This window comes from Gadus macrocephalus, chromosome 14, assembly GCF_031168955.1.
Source record: "Gadus macrocephalus chromosome 14, ASM3116895v1".
NCBI classification, from domain to species: Eukaryota; Metazoa; Chordata; class Actinopteri; order Gadiformes; family Gadidae; genus Gadus; species Gadus macrocephalus.
In genome coordinates, this window is record NC_082395.1 from 25,596,634 (window position 1) to 25,618,938 (window position 22,305).

Consider the following 22,305-nt stretch of genomic DNA (forward strand, 5'->3'; position numbering starts at 1 on the left):
TCTCGGGCAACGAGCAAGACCCATTGTAAAGATGTTTAACCTGAAATGGTATTTATATTTTGTAATTGGCCCGGCCTGCCAGACTGGCCACACTCACACTGGCAGATTTGAGCACGGATAGGTGCTAAAACAGCCACGGCCACGGCCAGAAGGCCTAGTGTGAGTGCCCCCTTAGATAATAATCGGTTAAGAACAAGAACACTTTAGAAGAAACCCTTTATTTAAATAAGAAACACTGAACCACACATCTAAAAATACACACAAACACACACCTAAAAATACACACACACACACACACACACACACACACACACACACACACACACACACACACACACACACACACACACACACACACACACACACACACACACACACACACTCTCTCTCAGCTTTTGAGAGAATGGTGGAGAATCACATCTTCTCCACCATTTCGCCAACTTTGCCTCGCTCTCCTCATGCCTCGCCTGCCCCCTGGCACTCTCCTCTTGGAAGGGGTGTCTGGGGTGGTGGAAGAGGTGCCTGGGGTGGAGGAGCATGAGGGAGAGGTGGGGGGGGCTGGTGGCAGTGGACTCAACGAAGTCCTGAAAGAAAACGAATAAGAAGGAATTAGGAATTATATGCCAGAACTGGTTGATATGGCCATATGTTATGTACAATATATAATAGCTATGTACACAATATAGTACTGCCAAAAAATACATTGATTAACCATGTAATATTACTAATATAATATAATATCTTAGTATAATAATACTTATAGAATATTACTAATATAATATATATATGAGTAGGTATATATTACTTATAGATTATTAATAATTAATAACTAATAATATTACTAATATTACTTTCTATATTAGCTAAGAGTTTATTGTTTACTGTTTTTTGTTTACTTTTTATAGTTAGTTAGTTAAGAGTTTATTGTTTATCTTATCTTATAATTATTGTTTACTGTTAACTTTTAATTTTACTTTTTATAGTTATCTTAGAGTGTATTGTTTATCTTATATTGTATATAATTTAATTTAATATTGTGTTGTGTTTCTTTCTGTAAGCTACTGGACAATCAATTTCCTTGAGGGAGTCATCCCAAAAGGATCAATAAAGCCTAATCTAATCTAATCTAATCTAATCTAATATAATATAATATAATATAATATAATATATTAGTATAGTAAAGCTTATTTTTAACCTGGAGTCACTAGAACATGGAAGATCTGGATATCATACGACATGATATCCAGCCCGGTCTGCAGCCCGGTCGACGGCCGGGATGCAGAGCCCGTGATGGGGCATGCATCACGGCCGAGAACTGGGGTCGGGCGGCCTGCGAAAGTCGGCCGGGGACTTCCGCGATCTTCCGCGAAAATCGGCCACAGACTTTCGCGATCTTCCGAGAGTCCTTGGCCGGGCTTCGAAGCCCACGGCCGGGCTGCAGAGTATAATTAATAAAATAATTACTAGTTAATTACAGAGAAAATACTTACATTTGTGTTTTTCCAATCCTGTCGCATCTTTTCGTCCTCCATCTTGTCTGGGATATTTCTTGATTTTCCGTTTTCTCGCAAGGTATTGTGGGAGCAAGTCAGAACTGAATCGCTTTGAGGGTGCCCATCGAAAATCTCAATTTTGAGGGGATGTTAGCCCTCCCTCTTACCCCTTAAAGCTACCTTAAAGTGGTATTGGGACATTGCTCCACGGTGCGTGCACGCGCAACAGCGAGGGCTAGGGCTGAGATTTTCTTTAGAGCAAAGGAATGGGAAAGGGCCTAACTCTGCACCACGGCTGAATTTCGGGGACGTCTTTGAATACTGTGTTTGTGGCCCACTAATACCTATATTAAAGCATCATAAAATAGAATGGCATGGGATCTTTAAGTACATTTGCATGAAATCATGCAGGTCTACATATAACTTGGCGATAGCTTTAATAGGTTGCAACGGTGGACTGAAATCACTTCATGGTATGATGTGACCGCTCGATAAATAAGTAAACAAAGGGAAGTTTGTTATTTTTTAAACACAACATGTGTGGAAGCTAACATTCAGCTTCAGTCTGAGCTAGGATGATTTTTCTGAGCCCCCCCAAAACCAGGCCGCATGCCTGGCAAAAAGAGGCCTGTTCAAGATTCTGATTATAATTTGGGCAAGTGAACATCACATTCGGGCAAGTTGAACCTGACCTGTACTTGCCCGATGGGCAAGTGCTTTTGAAACCTTAATGTCAACCCCGTATATATCTATTCAATATATCTAAAATATATATTGGATAGATTCAATATATATTGAATATATATCGAATATATCCAATGAGTCTGTACATAGCAAAGGATTTCCTTAGTTTTGGATGAGTCAGTTAAATTTGCTTTCTAGGGTAGGCTACCAAGAGGTTGTCAAAATTGAGTAAATTACATAATGCATAAATGTATTACTTTTAACTATTACGTATTTAAGTGCTCTCGTAGTTCATTGTCGTGAATGTTGTATCGTACATGGGTCGTAGGAGGTTCCATTGCAATGTGTTCGTCTTAAAACTTGCAACCTAAAATATGCCATCGCTTTCTGTGATAAGTTGCTCAACTTCTGATGTGATATAATTTAAACACAAATTTTGACTTATATTACAGAAGGAAGAGCGCCTCGAACTATATGAAAGTATGGGGGTTTGACAATAAGCAAATGCGCGTTCGTGCAAAGGGGGGTTGTAATATGCAGGGGGGGTCGAAATTCGTCACAACACCGTTCTCCTGCTGCTATTGCCAGGCAAATCTCTGTGAAGTCGCGGCTGGAACTGGACTGAATATCCGTTGAATATCCAACCTAATACTAAATTCACCGCGGTTCTCATCTACAATTCTAAACTGTTTGTAATATGAGAGCTAGCCTTAGCCATATGTGAGTTGTTACTATTAGGTGGGTTAAATGGTCCCAGTTCCTGTTTCAGATGTTGTTAGTTTGTACTGTGTAAAATCATTTTTGACGTGATTTAACTGTGATCATTTTAGCAGGACTGCAGTGCCCATTATCGCCCCTTCCAACACTTCGGATGCCAGACTGACACGCCTCAGATTATATAGACGGGAACCCAAACAAACTCGCGGGTGGGAATGCATTCTGTTGGAACAAAGTGCACGGTTGAAGTCGACATCAGTCGGCACACAGTTGTCCATGGGATCGCTAAAGGCAACGTAAGAAGCAAAGGTATGTCGCCACTAGTTTTTAGTGTCTTAGTATTGTGGTAACCCGGCTCAAGGAACAAGAGTCTCGGATGCTCAAACTGCCAACAAGGCACGTTTATTAATTCCAAAGAACGGAAAAAAGGGGAATCACCCGTCAATGCAAACTATAACAAATAAAGAGTCTGGGCTCCGTGGGCCACTGGGGATGCTGTGGTCGTGTCTCACGCGCTGTCCCGGTATCCAGGTGAGGAGGTCCTTCCGTGGTCTCCTGTGGTCTTCTCTAGACCGGGTCCCGGGGCAAAGGTCCGTCCGGGTAGGGAATCTCGCTCCGCTCTCTGCCTCTACATGGGTCACATACCTCCTCTCTTTAGACTGCATCTCAGCTTCTCTTTATAGCCCTCACCTGGGTCTGATTGGCCTGGTACACAGGTGTCTCCCGTTGGCGTTGAGTGGGACCTTGCCAATGCGACCCTTGGCGCCCTCTGGGGGAAAGGGTGGTAGACAGCTCGTATTACCTGCCCTCTGGGCTTCCAGGCCCGCCGTGTCGGGGCCGGGTTGCCACACTCCTCCCCCCTTAGATGTAGCCCCGGGGCGCCTCTGACTGCCCAGAGGCATGCATCCCGACGGGACAGGGCATCAGCATTGGCGTGCTCCCGCCCTGGTCGGTGGTCCACTTTGAAGCGGTAGTCCTGTAGGGCCAGGAACCACCTTGTCACCCTGGCGTTTGTATCCTTGGCGGTGGCCATCCACTTGAGCGGGGCATGGTCCGTCACCAGGGTGAACTCCCGGCCCAGGAGGTAGTACCGCAGCTTATCTACGGTCCACTTGATGGCCAGGGCCATCGTTAGTTCCTTTCATTCGGGAGGAGTTTCCTGCTAATGTACGTCACCGGGTGCTCCTCCGCGTCCCGGACCTGCGAGAGGACCGCTCCGAGGCCCACCTCTGAGGCGTCGGAGTGGACTATAAGGGGCAGAGTAAAATCAGGCGTTAGTAGGACTGGCTCGGAGCATAGGGCCCGTTTGAGGAGACTGAATGCTCCTTCTGCTGCCTCCGACCAGGTAACGCGGTCCGGCAGGGCCTTCCGGGTCAGGTCATGTAGGGGGCTTGCCAGGGTGGCGAAACTGGGAATGAACCTTTGATAGTAGCCTACCAGACCGAGGAAGGACTTGACCTGCTTCTTGGAGGTGGGGCGGGGCCAATCCAGGATGGTCTTCACCTTGGCCTCCTGGGGTCGGACGTTCCCGCGTCCGACTCTGTAGCCCAGGTATGAGGCCTCCTCCAAGCCCAGACGGCACTTGGCGGGGTTGGCGGTGAGACCCCCCCTCCTCAGCTCCCCCAGGACCGCTCTTAGGTGTCTCAGGTGGATGTCCCAGCTGGCGCTATGGATGATGATGTCATCAATGTAGGCGGCGGCGTAGGCCTGGTGTGATCGCAGGAGACGGTCCATCATGCGCTGGAACGTGGCCGGAGCTCCATGCACCCCGAAGGGGAGCACCGTGTACTGGTATAGTCCCCCGGGGGTCGCGAACGCCGTTTTCTCCCGGGCGGTCTTGCTGAGGGGGACCTGCCAATATCCCTTGGTAAGGTCGAGGGTGGTGAGGCACCGAGCGGGCCCGAGCCGCTCGATGAGTTCGTCGACCCGGGGCATTGGGTACGCGTCGAACTCCGAGACCTCGTTCAGCCTCCTAAAGTCATTGCAGAATCGAAATGATCCATCTGGCTTCGGGACCAGGACGATTGGGCTGGACCAGGCGCTGTGTGACTCCTCGATCACCCGGAGCTGGAGCATTTTCTTGACCTCCTCCCGTATGGCGACCCGACGGGCCTCTGGGACTCGGTACGGGGGTACGCGTACCGTGACGCCTGCCTCTGTCCGGATGTCGTGTTGAGCGACCGTTGTTCTCCCGGGTACCTCGGAGAACACGTCCTGGTGTTGCAACACCACGTCATTGAGGTCTTGTTTCTGGGTGGGGCTGAGGTCCTTGCCCATCGGGAACTCCGGTACGCCTTGCCGGGCAACGAGGGCCACGGGGACCGGCATCGGTGGGGTTGTCCCGGCCTTCCACTGCTTCAAGAGGTTGACATGATACAGCTGGGTGGGCTTGCGCCTCCCCGGCTGCCATACCCGGTAGTTCACCTCCCCCACGCGGTCGACCACCTCATACGGTCCCTGCCACTTGGCCAGGAACTTGCATTCGGCAGTAGGGATGAGAACCAGGACCCACTCCCCCGGCTGGAAGAGACGCAGCTGGGCCCCGCGGTTGTAGGTCCGCGCCTGGGCCTAATGTGCCTGGTGCAGATGCTCCCGTACTATGGGCCAGACCTGCGCCATTCTCTCTCGTACCTGCTCGACATGGTCCACTAGGGTACGATGGGGGGAGGGTCGGCTCTCCCAGGCTTCTTTAGCCAGGTCTAGTAGTCCCCTTGGCCGCCGTCCGTACAGCAATTCAAAGGGGGAGAACCCTGTCGAGGCCTGGGGTACCTCTCTCACCGCGAAGAGGACGTGAGGGAGGAGCTGGTCCCAGTTCTTTCCGTCTATCTCCATGGCCTTCTTCAGCATGTGCTTTAAGGTTTTGTTGAACCTTTCCACCAGCCCGTCCGTCTGGGGGTGGTACACTGAAGTCCTCAGCTGCTTCACCTGCAGGAGACTGAGAAGCTCTTTTAGCACACGCGACATAAAACATGACCCTTGGTCTGTTAAAATCTCCCGTGCTATCCGCACCCAACTAAAAAGCAACATTAGCTCCCGGGCTACGGCCTTAGCGGTTGCGGCGCGGAGGGGTAGGGGTACCGGGTGGCATAGTCAACCATGACTAATATGTATTGATGTCCCCGGCTGGTCTTGGGGAGAGGGCCCACAATGTCTAGGGCCAGTCGGTCAAAGGGTACCTCAATGATAGGCATCGTATCAGCGGACTCCGGATCGAGGGTCTCGGGGCCGTCCGCTGGCACTCCGGGCACGCCTGGCAGTACTCCGTAACGTCCTTCTTTATCCCGGGCCAGTAGAACCGGTCTAGGATCCGTTCCCTAGTCTTGTCCATGCCTGAGTGTGCCCCTAAGACGTGTGTGTGGGCCATGAAGAGGACTTTACTGGTGTACGGGCGAGGCACCACCAACTGCTCTACTATTACTCCCGCCCTCTCGGTTACCCTATACAATAGGCCTGACCTGGTGCAGAAGTGCGGGTACAGTAGGGTACTCACCGAGTCCCTGGCGCGACCGTCATGGGCGACAACGTGGCTCCAGGCGTGTTTAAGGGTGTCATCCTGCAGTTGAGCGGTGGCGAACTGTCCGGGACGGTCCGACCCCCTCCCGGTTGGGGGGAAGTCCGAGAGCTCCGTGATGGGGGAACTCTCCGTCTCTCCTAACCCGGCAGGTCGCTCCGACGCTGTCAGGGTGTCGGAGGTCCCCGGCGGGTACAGGCAATGAGTCTCGCCGGGTGGGCGGGCTGGTGTGCCTGGTGGTGTGGGGCCGTCTCTTCCGGTGCCGTCTCCCTCTCCAGATGTCTCAGCTGGGGAGGAGTGTGGTGCCCGGGCTCCGTAGGCGTGACGAACTGGTTGTCGGTGTCGCCTCGGCTGCGGTCGGGGCGGTCGGGGTCCTGGCTCCGCGTTCCAGAGCCGGTGGAAGATGGGGCAGTCTCTCCCGATCAATAGGGGCACCGGGAGATTGGGTATGATCCCGGCCCTTACGGTGAAGATCCCTCGGGGGGTCCGCACGACCACATGGCACGTGTCGTAGGTGCGGGTGTCCCCATGTACACAGGCGACCTCCATCGGTTCCCCCGTCCTTCCGACGGCTAGGTCGGGCCGGAGGAGGGTGACGACACTCCTCGTGTCGATGAGGGCCTGAGTGTCCTTGTCGCCCACCCGAGCCGGGAGGTTCGGGGCTCCGGCCTCCTGATGCGCCCAACAGGTGGTGAGTAGACACGGTCCTGGCCGGCCCTCGCCCGCGAAGGCCGAGGGCATAGACACATCCCGGTTCTCCGGGCAATTACGAGCGAGGTGTCCTGTCTGGCCACAGTTAAAGCACCGCCATACCTCTCTGGCTTCCGGCGATTGGGTCTGTGATTTCGGCTGATCTATCCGTCGAGGGGGTTCCGGTCCTCGCCGGTCCCTACGGGTCTCGATCGGGCGGGGCTGTGGCCGGATGGCGCTGTTTAGCTGTCGGGCCACCTGCCTGCATTCTCCACCATATGTGGTAACCCCGCTCAAGGAACAAGAGTCTCGGATGCTCAAACTGCCAACAAGGCACGTTTATTAATTCCAAAGAACGGAAAAAAGGGGAATCACCCGTCAATGCAAACTATAACAAATAAAGAGTCTGGGCTCCGTGAGCCACTGGGGATGCTGTGGTCGTGTCTCACGCGCTGTCCCGGTATCCAGGTGAGGAGGTCCTTCCGTGGTCTCCTGTGGTCTTCTCTAGACCGGGTCCCGGGGCAAAGGTCCGTCCGGGTAGGGAATCTCGCTCCGCTCTCTGCCTCTACATGGGTCACATACCTCCTCTCTTTAGACTGCATCTCAGCTTCTCTTTATAGCCCTCACCTGGGTCTGATTGGCCTGGTACACAGGTGTCTCCCGTTGGCGTTGAGTGGGACCGTGCCAATGCGACCCTTGGCGCCCTCTGGGGGAAAAGGGTGGTAGACAGCTCGTATTACCTGCCCTCTGGGCTTCCAGGCCCGCCGTGTCGGGGCCGGGTTGCCACAGTATGCAATCCATACGAAACTTTGTGAGCATCTTTTACCTGTGTATTCGGATGTGTATTTATTTCTTGTTTTACCTAGAATTGGCAGCCAGTAATCTATTTGAAGATTCTCCCTTGCTGATGTTGCTAGAATATGGGCTATACATACATTAATTTATCACATTCTACTAACAATTCGATTAAAGCATCTGCTAAATACCTTCATAACCAAATAGGATATGGTTTATATTTGCAAATGGCTCCTTGTATGTGTGATGGGTAACCAAGGTTTACTCTGCAGTGTTACTCCAGTACCAAGGAAAAAACAGCTAAATTATTATATCCAGTTGCTAATACGATTTGTTTCTGTTATTTGTAGCCATTCAGACACAGGTGTCTCCTGTCAGTGCAGACTTCGGAACAACCTCTCATTTGCCAGAGTCACTGTTGACTTCAACACCAATAAAGGGCCCAGGCTGGCGACCTAGCAAGAGACCACGGCTTGAGTTGGAGGAAGAGGAGAGTGACTCCTCAAGTCATTCCACAGGCTGATACTGCATTTTGCTCCAAAGAATGTGGTTTTTCCCTTCATGGGAATGTTGTGCAGGTAATAATTTACACCAGTGGTTTTCAAACTGTGGGGGGCGCCAGAGTACTTTAGGGGGGGCGCGACGTGAGAAAAAAATAAACCCGAAAAAAACCCTGAAAGTCGATGATTCAAATCATCAGTCGTACTTCAACTGTAGAAGTAACATAACTAAATCAATTTTCAACCGTTTATCTTCGTGCAAACCATTTAAGAAATCTACACACTTGTATCTTCAATAATATCTAAACAGAATTTCGATGTAAGACGTCAGCCCATTCTGATACACCTATTTCTAGACATCGTAACTCATTCCTTTTTCAACCGTTTACCATCGTTCATTAAGCAAATCTACACACTTGTATCTTCAATTCTATCGAAACGGAATTTTGATAGCATTTATACTTTTTTCAGAATCACAGTTTTAGTTTCAAACAGGCATCGTTTTCAGTTGCTTAGAATAATTTACGATACGATACGATATAACTTTATTAATCCCCCGTAGGAGAAATTTGTTTGTTGCAGCAGCAGTGGAAGGACACAGGACAAAATAACAATGTAATAAATACAATAAATAAATACAAAGTGCTAATGCATAAGGAGACGCTTATAGTTAATGGGACAAAAACAAGACAAACAGAAACAACATCAAGATGGGTGATGCATATACACATATATACGCATACGTAAACACACACACACATGCATATGCAAACACATAGACATACACAAACACAATCATCATCGGGCACTGTTGAACAGCCTAATGGCTACCGGCACAAAGGAGCACCTGAAGCGCTCCGTCTTGCACCTGGGGAACATGAACCTGTGGCTGAAGGTGCTCCCCATGATGGACTTGAATTTGTCCCTCATCCTCCTCTCCACCACCACCTCCAGACTGTCCAGCTCAAGTCCCACAACAGAGCTGGCTTTCCTAACCAGCTTGTTGAGTCTGTTTGACTCCCCAGCCTTGATGCCTCCTCCCCAGCACGCCCCAGCAAAGAACAGCGTGCTGGCTACCACAGACAGATAAAATGTCCTTAGCAGCCTGCCACACACGTCAAACGACCTGAGCCTCCTGAGGAAGAAGAGTCTGCTCTGACTCTTCCGGTAGAGGGCCTCTGTGTTGTCAGACCAGTCCAGTTTATTGTTGATGTGTACTCCAAGGAACTTATACAAATCCACCGTCTCAATTTCAACCCCCTGGATGGTAATAGGGGTTGGGGGCTTCCTCTTCCGGCGGAAGTCCACCACCAGCTCCTTGGTCTTGCCGATGTTGAGTTGGAGGTGGTTCTCCTCAGACCATCTGACGAAGTCCTCCACCACACCTCTGTACTCGTCCTCCCTGTCCTCACTGATGCAGCCCACGATGGAGGAGTCATCTGAGAATTTCTGGAGATGGCAGGTTCCAGAGTTGAAGCTGAAGTCAGAGGTGTAGATGGTAAAGAGGAAGGGTGAAAGTACTGTTCCTTGGGGTGCGCCAGTGTTGCTCATCAACACATCTGACAGGCTGCTCTGCAGCCGCACGTACTGTGGCCTGCTGGAAAGGTAGTCACCAATCCAGGCCACCATGTCAGGGTGTACCTGCATTGCTGAGAGCTTCTTCTCAAGCAGGGGAGGCTGGATGGTATTAAACGCACTGGAGAAGTCGAAGAACATGACTCTCACTGAGCTCCCCGGCTTCTCCAGGTGTGAGTAAGCCCTGTGCAGCAGGTAAATGATGGCGTCGTCCACGCTGAGTTGGGCCTGGTACGCGAACTGCAGTGGGTCCATGGAGTCACACACCTGGGGCCTGAGGTGCTGTAGAACCAGTCTTTCGAAGGTCTTCATGATGTGTGAGATCAGCACCACTGGCCTGTAGTCATTGGGAGAGCTAGGACGAGCTATCTTAGGCACCGGAACAATGCAGGAGGTCTTCCACAACTGGGGCACCTTCTTTAGCCTCAGGGAGAGGTTGAAGAGGTGTTGGAACACTCCAGCAAGCTGTCCGGCACACGCTTTAAGCACCTTGGGATTGATGTTGTCCGGACCCATTGCCTTATACCTCTGGAGCTTAGATAGCTCCTGCCTCACCTGGCCTGATGTAATGACAAGACTGGTAGCAAGGGGGAGTGGAGGGGGAAAGGGAGGGGAGGTGACTGGGTTGGGGGTAGGGGAGGTGAAGGAGGGGGGCACAGACTGACTCGCTGAGCTCACTGGGGCAGGGGTTGAGTCGAACCTATTGAAGAATAGGTTCAGCTCATTAGCACGTTCGTGCCCGCCCCCCACAGCTGGACCTGGCAGTCTGTGTCCCGTAATCTGCTTCATCCCATCCCACACCTCCTTGGCACTGTTCATTTCCAGCTTGCCCTCCAGCCTCTCCTTATAGCGGTTTTTGGCCGCCCTTAGTTCCCTTCTCAGCTCCTTCTGAACTGATTTTACCCCCTCTCTGTCTCCTGCCATGAAAGCCCTCTTCTTCCTGTTAAGTAGGATTTTAATGTTCTTATTAATCCAGGGTTTGTTGTTAGGAAAACAGCGGACCTTCTTGATGGGTACAACGCTGTCCTCACAGAACCTGATGTAATCCGTAATGCAATGGGAGAGTCCCTCAATGTCCTCTGCGTGGTCTTCCTGGAACAGATCCCAGTCTGTTCTCTGGAAGCAGTCCTGCAGGGCCTCCTCAGCCTCTCTAGACCACACCTTCACAGTCCTGGTGGTAGCCGGCTGCTTGTTTATAACAGGCTTGTACACAGGTGTAAGGTGTATCAAGTTGTGGTCAGACTGGCCGAGGGGTGGGAGGGGAGAGGAGCTGTATGCCTCCCTCACATTGGCATAAAGACAGTCCAGAATTTTATTTCCTCTGGTTTTACATTTCACATACTGTGTGAAGCTGGTCAGAGTTTTGGAGAGAGAGACATGATTGAAGTCTCCGTTGATTATCATGAGCGCTGTGGGGTGCCGAGTCTGTAATCTCGCGACGGTAGAGTGGATGACGTCACAGGCGCGCGCTGCCACTGCGGATGGTGGTACATACACAACAACAACGATGACGTGAGAAAACTCCCGAGGCAGATAGTATGGCCTCAATCCCACAGCTAACAGTTCGATATCTGGAGTACAGATGCTCTCCTTCACGGTAACATGTCCGGGGTTACACCATTTTGTGTTCACAAAGACGGCTAGACCCCCTCCTTTCTTCTTTCCGCTCAGTCGTCCCCTGTCCGCTCTCGCTAGCGTGAAGCCAGCCAACTCGATAGCACAGTCCGGTATATTCCTATGTAGCCATGTCTCCGTGAAGCACAACAAACTACACTCCCGGTACACACACTGACCGCTCGCCAAGGCTGTTAGTTTGTCCGTTTTGTTGGCCAACGATCTCACGTTCCCCATCACGATAGATGGAAGGCAAGGTTTAAATCTCCTGTGCGTCTCCCGTCTCAACCTTGCCTTCGTTCCGGCTCTCGTTCCCCTCCGGTGTCTCCTAAGCTCCGCAGGTATGCCCGCGGGTGGGGCTCCAACGGCCCCGGCCGTTGGTCCCGGCCGGTACATCAGCAGCCCTTCCCTCGTATGGGTAATCATTGTTTGGTCCACGAGTATCACAAATTACACTAAAAACTACACTAACACTAACTTAAACTAATGATCAAATGTGTTTAAAAGATTAAAGGCACCTTCCAGCGAATATCAGAAAGATGTCAAGTTGAAATAATAGTAGCAATTAGAAGAAAAAATAAGTAGGAACTGCAAGAGCTACTGCAACAGGCAGCCACCCTCGACGGCGCCATGGCAACGCCGGTAAACAAACCCCGCCGAATAGTAGAATCTCTGGACTGAAAAGGCAGATCTGATTCGACTGGCAGTTTACACAGATTAAGATGTTCAAATGAATTTAAAAAAGGTTAAGCTAAAACATGCTTAGATAAAGTTGTTAAATTGTGTTAAGAAAATGCACAAAAATGTAATGTTTCAGAATAACGTTTAAAATGTTTAAAAAATATGTTTAAAAAATATGTTTCAAATGTTTCAAAAATGTTTGGGGGGGGGCTCAGCTGAAATTTTTTCTCTGAGGGGGGGCTCACTCTCACACTTTGAAAACCCCTGATTTACACGATCTCGTAATTGTGAAAGCCATTGATTGGAATGATTGTCAGGCACACTCTGTGTTGTTTAATGGCTGTGCTTTTTTTTTTTTTGTATCTAGCATCAATACACCACAATGAAAATACATCACGGGAGCAAGCTACGACTTCTGCAGGGCAGGCTGTTTATGAAGTTGTCTATCCGAAGGGGAAGAAGGGGGAAGGTGTTTTGAAGCCTGTGTAAACAGATCCAACATTCAGTAAGTTTGTAAAAGATAATCTTTAACCACATTAGTTTACAGGTTGTTTGGCTACACTCATTAGTGTTAATGCTATATCTTCCAGACTATGTACATGACCTCATGAGGCTGCTCATGGAGGTTTTTGAGGACCCAACATCATTTGAAGAGGAAATGAAGACTATTGCCATCCCTCCAGACCTTTCAGCGGAATATACACACTCCAAAGGCTGAGCTGGTTGCCCGTCAAGTCTCCCGCTTCAATCAAGAGGTGGTCTGAAGCCTACGTAGTCACCAGATGGGAACTGCTGCCCTATCCGCTGCACCACGCATGACGGGATGACGACCCGACAACTATGTCCTAAATATCCCCAACACCAGCTTACAAAGCTGCGATAGGCAAGATGCCTGCAACGCCTAAGTTACAAGGAGCAAAACTTTCTGTTAAACTGTTCTCAACAATAACCTCTTATAGGCTGGGCCTATACAGGGCCTTACTGTGAACCCCCCACCTCTCAACGAAACCAACTCTTTTTGATAGGTTGACCATGCTCCACATAAAAAAATAGTTGGCCTCGTTGGGAGGTGGTGGTGCACGGTAATAGTTTTATTCTGTTTTTCTTTTAATGGTACATTGATTCAAATCACATAATATTCATTCTATAATATTGCTTTGGTTTTGTTTAGTAGGAGCGTACAGCCAAAATTACTTACTCTTCATCTGTTGTGTGCCTCACAGGTCCATAATCATACTTGTAAATATTGTAGATATTTTGCAGACTATGTGTTTAGAGACACAGGCTCTAGGCCTGCATGTTGTGTCATGCAGGTTATTGGTTCTGGCACTTGGCTCATTCGTCTTAGTACCTAATAAATACAATAAGACAAAATAACTACTGTGTAAAGTGACCTTTGCATCACAGAGTACAACATGACTGCATAGGACAATACAGATTCAGGAAGCAACATCGGTTTTCCAGTCATACTTTTATTGAAATTTTTTTCAAATCACTGATTAGTTCTACATAACAATGATTGTTATACAGGCTGAGACAACAGTGGCTCATGGCTGAGACAACAGTGAACAGGTGAGATTTCTCGTAACTGGTATTGCTGAAGCTACATCTATTCGAGTAGGATTGTTATTTACAAAAAATTGTATCACTAATGACTTCACATAACAAAATACTGACATGGTCCGGATGTTTAAATATGTAGTTTATATTTAATTTCAAAGAGACTTTTTGTTTACTATTTATTTGCAGATATTATTTGACTGCTGCATTATTTGTGTTTTAAAGAAAGCAGGTATAGATCATACCATTTGTCTTAGTCAGTGGAGCAAGTAAGTTACATATTCATTTAGTCTTTCGGCCTGTAGCATATAAACAAAATGAAGCAACTGTCCCATATTTCTAACTGCATTTGAAGTAGACATTGAGACTCACAAAGGATGGACACTATAGGACAGTGATCATGATTTGTCTCAATATCAGAATAACAACAATGGGTAAAATAGCAATGGCTGGTGGAATGGCCATAAAGTAGGTCTGTATATGCAGTGTAAGCTTGTCCAGGCCCTGGATGTAGGCTATGAATCTGAATGAATAGTAGGTAAATAGGTAGTGGCCATCCCCAAAATGCATCAGAATACAGGAAATCAAATCTATTTAATTCAAAAAAAATTAGGGGGGGGGGGGGGTACCCCAGACCCCCTGTCTATTACTGTGCCCCACCAACATTTTTGATCACCAGCCGCCACTGGTCTTAGTGTTGATTAATTTCGCACATCTGTGCTGTCATAGTTGATGACGGCAAATGTATAATCATCTTCATGTTGATATGTTTATTGTTGTCACTTTCACTTGTCACTTCTTGAAATTCAATTAAATTATGTGGCTTATTACCCTGTTACCTTGTCACTTCCATTCCATTTTGGTGCTGATAATTTGAAACAGGAATGGTGTTTTACAGAACTTTTTGTGTTCAGTGTTGTCATTTGGCACTTCATTATCTGGCTACTTACCCTGTAGATGCTCGAGGGTCATTCTGAGTTTGGCAGCTTTAGATTTGGACTTTAGATTTTGATAGTATATCATTTTAAAGAACTAAAGTCGGTCCCCTGGTCCCCTGTTTGTGGTTATGTAGCCACTAAGTAGAGGTGCAACTGAATGCGAGAGGAGGATAAATCACTCATTATACAACGGGGGGCCTAAATCCAGCGATCTGATTGGTTCCTAACTGTTGTATAATGAGCGTATACATAACTGCTATGACGCCCGATCATTTTGTGAAAGTATCACTCCGCGCCTTGAAGTGGAAACCGTTACAACCGTTCTCTCGGAGGGACGCTAAAGTGTGTTGCATAGCAACCGTCAATGAGCAATTTGTCCCCCTCACTTCTGTAATGATGGCTACGCCCCTGGTTAAATCTACTCTTGGATCAGCATGCACAATGCTATAGACGTAGACCTTAGCTCTTATTACCATAACAGCTGATCAGTCAGCTGAGCGGACGAGTTTATCTCTGGTTAGTGGCCAGTGTTGGGGTACAGTGATCAGATTAAATGTGTATGTTACGTGGTAAGGTAATTCTTATGAAGTAAGGGTTTAATTAAAAAAGTTTAATTAAAAAGTCGTCATAACGGGAGGAAAAACAAACAAATAAAATGTGCCTTCCCGTGCGTGTTTGAGCAACAGTGAGAGTTAACACTGTCCTTAATTTTACATAAAGCATTCTTCATTTACAGTACATCTAACAGCGAGAGTACCAATGTCCTTAATTTTACATAAAGCATTCTTCATTTACAGTCTGCCGGCTAATGGTAGTAGTAGTAGTGGTAGGAGTAGTATAAATGATGATTAGCTTTATTCAAGTGAGGGATTTGAACAGAGTTCCAAATGTTAAAATCGAATTGCAATGTCTATGTGTGTGTGTGTGTGTGTGTTTCACCCGGCCGGTGTTATCTGTGTGTGTGTGTGTCTGTGTCTCACCAGGCCGGTGTGTGTGTCTGTGTCTCACCAGGCCGGTGTTATGTGCGGGTCTGTGTCTCACTAGGCCGGTGTGTGTATGTCTTTGTGTCTGTGTTTCGCCAGGCCGATGGTGTGTGTGTGTGTGTGTGTGTGTGTGTGTGTGTGTGTGTCACTGAGCTGAGCCAAATGCCTGGCCAGGGGAGGAGAAACTTTTGCTGCGCCGCAAAGCCTTTGCTGCGCCGCAAAACTTTTGCTGCACCGCAAAACTTCAGCGACAACGCGTACGGGCAGCAAATGCATCTTTTGGTGTGAACGCAGGGTTAGACTCTCCAAGCATTAAAGGAGCATTTCACCGGTGGAGGCATGAATATGTATTGAAATTGGGTCCTATGTGTAGTCGAATAATAAAATAAAATTCTAATTTGGTGCCGTCTTGACCGAGAAAAGACAGAAAGTGACTTTTTGGCGCTTGTGGATTGAAGACAACAACTCCCACGATGCACCACGATGCACAGCTTCGCTGGCGGCCACTCCCGCTGATCATCTCCGCCTATCGGACACCTCCTTGTTCCATCTACTAATGGAACAAATCAGCGTGGAGCTTGACCCGACGTCACTGGCAGAGAGTAGTGACGCTTGCACAGAAGCATACGGCCGACATCTTTCTTTATTCTGGGTGGAAATAGTAACATAGTTACGCCATTAAATGCGTTTATGTAAACATTTTTAGCGAGAAATGTGCATTTCATAATAACTTTCATAATGTTCGCTCGTTGAATGTGAAGGATGTTTGGTTTGATAGTTATGACGAAGAGGGAACGCTCCATTCACTTGCATGGACAGCGTCTCTGGTTGCTAAGCAACCTCAACGTCTTGGCGGACTATCTGCTGATCAACACTACGAATGCTGGAAACACACCAGACACACCATGTGAAGTTATTTAACCCGATTATTGTTATTTATATCCGAGATTATTTAATCTAACCCGATCTAAACTCTATCATGCTCCCAAACACGGCGGCGTTTGGGTTTCCTACCTCGGACTCCTAAATCCAGCGCAGCCACAGGCGCGTTGGCGCGTTGAACCATTTTTGTGACACACAATGATCAAGCGTCAAGTTAGGCACGTTACACGCGTTTGGTGTGGCCGTAGGTTTCACCCAAAAAATTGGCTTCGTGTGGACGGGGCCAAGAAGGCGAACACACGTCACCAAGACGGGGAGACAGCGCCAGGCGACTTACGCCACTATCTGCCAATGGATCGTGGATGCCTGGGCTGATATAACAGTCTCAACTGTGGTCCAAGCTTTCACGAAGGCAGGAATAATCACTGAACTGCCAGGCAACAGCAGCGACACTGACTCGGATAATGACGAGAGGGATCCGGGCATGTTGGATGCCGTACTCGCCCAACTGTTCAATTCGGACACACAAGAATTCGAGGGATTCGTAGACGGCGAATGAACTGAAAAAGTGAGCTTATTGTTAAGAGATATTGATATTGATCAGATATTGATGAGATATTGTTAATATGCACATTAACGTTTGAACATCGTTACCATGGGAGTGACCGGAGTTGTCAGAACGCTTAATAAAGTTTGACTTTATCTGACTGTTTTGTTGACATTCCCTTTAGCACAGCTCGGTCTAGTCGATGCATAACGCAACCCCATTCAAACGTTTGACTGCAGTATCTTCTATTCTATGCGCCTTATAATCCGGTGCGCCCTATATATGAAAACAGTTCTAAAATAGGCCATTCATTAAAGGTGCGCTTTATAATCCGGTGTGCCTTATAGTGCGGAAAATACGGTAGTCCTCGTTTGTATTTCTTTCGAAATGGTGAACTTTTGCATGGTGCCATCTTCTATGTCAGATCCAGTACCCTCCGCCATTGTACTTCAGTTTTATCAACAGCCTCTGTTATCTTAGCTTCAGACGCTGTGGATGTTAGTTTCTGCTGGTGAAGTCCCACCCACTGGCACTGCTCTAATAGGTCTGTAGCGTCAGTGGGGCCCACCCCCTAGAGGGGGGTGGGACTAGTGTTTGTAGTCTTACGAGAATCCTCCCCTCTTACACTTCCTATTTTCTTGTACGCAAAAATCGTCATATTGCGTCATCTAAAACAGGAAGTGTTGGAGATCGATACGGATCTCTCCAGTGTCTCCAGAAAATAAGGGAATGATGCTAGACCATTCAAAAATATGCGGGGGGTTCTAAAAATACAAAGCTTACCGTATTTTCCGGACTATAAGTCGCGTTTTTTTTGTAGTTTGGCTTGCCCTGCGACTTATATTTCGAAGCGACTTGTATGCCAAAATTGTGCGTACATAATCTTCGGCCGCAAGATGGCACCGTCATTCATTAGGCCTACAACTGAACGCTGCAAGCCTACTGCACCACCGAATAAATTATATTCTCGTCGTCATCGTCCTCAATGTTCTCCGGTTCAACCAAAGCTACCCCAGCCTTAGCTGCAATGTTGTGCAACATAGCTGTCACACATATCACAGCGCATGACTTGGCCAGCGAAAACTGGAGCCCTCCGCGCTCAGGTTTAGGACCGCGGCGCATACGCGTCCGGTGGAATCCCGGTGTCACTGAATTCGGTATACTCTCAGAACTACGAGTGGGACCGACACACCTATATTGCTATTGCAATTTTATTCAGTCTCTCCAGACTAAACGTTCTTGTTTAAATGTTTAAAAATAAATGCGACTTATACACCGATGCGACGTATATATGTTTTTTTCCTCGTCATGGAGCATTTTTTGACTGATGCGACTAATACTCGGGAGCGACGTATAGTCCGGAAAATACGATATGTGCAATGGGTGAAGTTGCCCTTTAAAGGAAAAACTCTTAAAAACCCTTATTAGGGGAAAAAGGAGAAACCTTTAGGTAGGCCAAGTCAAAGAGAGATCCCCTACCAGGACGGCTGAGCATGCGACACGTGTGTGTATGTGGTTAGTGGGAGGTTTTTGGGAGTCTCTGGTTCATGAGTGTAACGACCCAGGTGGGTTTCTCAAGGCTCCGCCCATTTGTGCTGCTTGCCTGTTCTGTCACCTCCCTTTCTTGTGTGCAGGTCTCAGGTGTGTGCAATGACCCTGCTGATTGGGGAGTGTAGAAAATACCTGCCGTGCCATCACCCAGGGCTCTCTCCTCTCCTCCGCTGGCTTTAGGTTTTGATTTGGTTGTTCCTGTTATGTATTTTAAGAATCTAAGCTACCCACACATAGACCCAATGAAGCAGGACCAAACATATAAGCCGTAAATACTATACATAGCCACAAGGGGAGCAAGACCTTACTGAAGGCTGCAATAAATACTTTAGCCACAGAAGGCAGCACCACAGACCAGGCAAGGAAGCCGAGTGTTACGTCACACCGGCTCCGCCCACTAGGCCACGCCCACTTGACGTCCTCTCTAGCGGGTGATTTCGAACTCGAGAGGCAGAGATCAATAGGTAGACGGCGCAGAAAGCCACCCGGGCCTAAGCCCGGGGGGCTTGAAGTAGATCACGGTATTTTCCTCTCACACGCGTTAGATACAATTCCCTCCCTTAAGCTTCAGTTACCATACCGAAACATGCCGACTTTATAATAAATGAAGTGAGTTAAAAGCAACCCGGGATTGGACAACTTTCTTCAAGAATATGCAACATATTTGGTGACCCACGACGTTTGGAAGAAAGTCCAGAGAATCCCGGCGGGCGCGACGCTTAAACAACTTCAACAGGCCACACACGTCTGAGGTAAGTAGAACTTATTGTTTTAAAGATTAAATATGAAATAGGATTGGTTATAAGAACATTTAGGTGTAAGTTTGTTTTAGCCACCGTCCGGTCGTGCTGCTCCAGAGGCCTAGACCTCGATTTAAAAAGCATAACAACACGTGTAGATCAACGGTTGCAAGAACACTGAAGGCCCAACCTCCCCCTTTCTTCACACTTGAGTTGTTTTTAGTACTCGTCGTTAACGATCATTCTTGGTACTGGTTGAGAGGTGAAGCCCTCCACTATCGGTCTCTGTATAGATCGGGCCAAGATAGTATATTAACGAGAGTTATCTTTCACTTCTCCGCTGAGGCCGGCCCGGTCTGTGTTCCTAAGCAGTAGCACCATAGCGGACGTTCGGAGTGTATACTATCTTATCTGCCGATCCGCTAAATGCCACCAAAGACTGCATGCTTCATTTTACATTCAAGTCTGTTGGTATTTTGTTATTAAGGACGATGAATTATTAAGGTAAAAGACTCCCTGACCGCCCCCCTCCAGGCCCCCTACACACGAGTACCCCCCCCCCCCCCCACCCTTTGTCCCTGCAAACATTCTCTTCCCCTACCCTTCCTTATTCATATTGCTTAAAGAAGGCCACTCGACTCTCTATTGTTAGTTAAATTGAAGTTCTTGTCTTATTGTTCTTTCTTCCCCTTGCCCCCTCCCACCCTCACACCTAGCCATGTGTTGGAACCAGGATGTAAATTTAGTTAAGTGTTTGTATATTTGAGGGTCTGTGTGTCTAGGTGCTGAAATACAGGGAGCCAGTCCCTAGTTTATATCGGCAAAACACGCAAATATTTGTGTAGGTTGTAATCAATGTTTTTTGATTCACCAACATTAATAGTTTAAACGATCTGTAAATGTTTACATTTGTACTAAATTTATTCTTTCTCTTCAGGCCTTTGCAACCCAAGCAGTGATGGATGCCCGGCATTCGTCATTTTCATTGTTTACATTTCTTAATATTCTCTCTCTCTCTTCAGGAAAAAGCAGTATATGCAGTAACGAATGCCTAATGGTACGAACACACCAAACGCGTACCCGTGTAAGATTTACGCGCGTAACGCAGCTAAAATGTTGCTTGACCATTTTGTGTCAAAAATTGTCCTACGTACGCAGCTACGCGCCTGTGGCTGCGCTGGATTTAGGAGTCCGAGGAAGGAAACCCAAACGCCGCCGTGTTTGGGTGCATGATAGAGCTTGGATCGGGTTAGATTACATAATCTCAGATATAAATAACAATAATCGGGTTGAATAACTTCACATGGTGTGTCTGGTGTGTTTCCAGCATTCGTAGTGTTGATCAGCAGAGATATAGTCCGCCAAGACGTTGAGGTTGCTTAGCAACCAGAGACTCTGTCCATGCAAGTGAACGGAGCGTTCCCTCTTCGTCATAACTATCAAACCAAACATCCTTCACATTCACCGAGCGAACATTATGAAAGTAAAATGCACATTTCTCGCTAAAAATGTTTACATAAACGCATTTAATGGCGTAACTATGTTACTATTTCCACCCAGAATAAAGAAAGATGTCGGCCGTATGCTTCTGTGCAAGCGTCACTACTCTCTGCCAGTGACGTCGGGTCAAGCTCAACGCTGATTGGGCAACACGGCTAATCGTCATGCGTATGAGCGTAAAAAGTTCTTTTTTGAACTCCTCGCGTACGCGCGTATATGTACGCGCGTATATGTAAGCGCGTATATATACGCAGCTCATACGCCGCTAACGCGGGTAAAATGTTGCTTTAGCGCATGTAACGCATGTACGCAGCTCATACGCGCGTAAACCAATGGTTCCCTATGGAAAAATTGCCGTCTATACGCGGGGTACGCGTTTGGCTTGTTCGTACCTTAACACTCAGACATTATGTTTTTCAAGGTTGCTGGGCCCTTCTGTCTGTTTTCATGCGTTTTGTGTATCAAAACAGGAGTGCAATAGACACGGGTTGTGTCATGCACAATGATATTAGAGAACCAGGATGGTTCAAATAGACACGGGGTTCAACTGCTAAAATAATATGTTTAATTAATAAATGATGCACATGGTTTTAACCGGTGCACAAGGCGGGAGTTAGCTCAACTGCTTTAGTTCAATTACAATAACATTTGTTTCAACCTATAACTTCTGAATTTTTCTTTTAGGTTCAGTTTTTGTTTTGTTTATAGAATATCACCATATATTTAATACCAAGATGTGCATAATTGTTGTAAGTTTGGATGACTCTTTATTCTACCTAGTTTAGACGGTTTTGATTGACCTAGCTCAAGATTCACCAGGTGTCAGACGTAGGATTGTGGCACTTCCTGGGAGTCCCCGAGCCACACGTCGACTGCACCAGGTGTCAAGACGTAGGATTGTGGCACTCCTTGGGAGCCTCCGAGCCACGCGTTAATCGACTAATCGTTCCTGCAGTGTTCTGAGGTGGTAACGGTGGAGCTCAATGGGAGGCTCCGGGAGAGTTAACAATCGCGGGCTCACACGGGGAGTGGTGGCGGTGGGGCTCATGGGGAGGCCCCGGGAGAGTTGTCATTCACGGGCTCACACGGGGAGAAATCAAGTAAGTCAGTAAGTCAGAAGGTTGAATTAATGTATCGATTTGATGTTGACCAACAAAAAACTAGATAATTACAATAATAAATACTGTTCATGTAATGGTATAGTTAGGTCTGGGACCTGCGTAGCTAAAAAAACTGTTTTGGAAATAGTAATGAACGTGTCCGGGACATGTATAGCTATAAAATAAGTAAAGATAAAACTGGGTTTTACTTTACTTCACTTTGCTAAGACATATGCACGTTTGA

At 47.6% G+C, this 22,305-nt stretch overlaps 1 long non-coding RNA gene across 1 annotated transcript; it reads right to left on the minus strand.

The window, feature by feature from the left end:
• Nucleotides 1-202: 202 nt before the first annotated feature.
• Nucleotides 203-1,773, minus strand: LOC132472142 (uncharacterized). The gene is made up of 2 exons (XR_009529005.1): nt 1,491-1,773; nt 203-584 (listed from the first exon to the last, which is right to left on the minus strand). It is a non-coding gene; the product is annotated as an uncharacterized LOC132472142 (long non-coding RNA).
• Nucleotides 1,774-22,305: the final 20,532 nt, after the last annotated feature.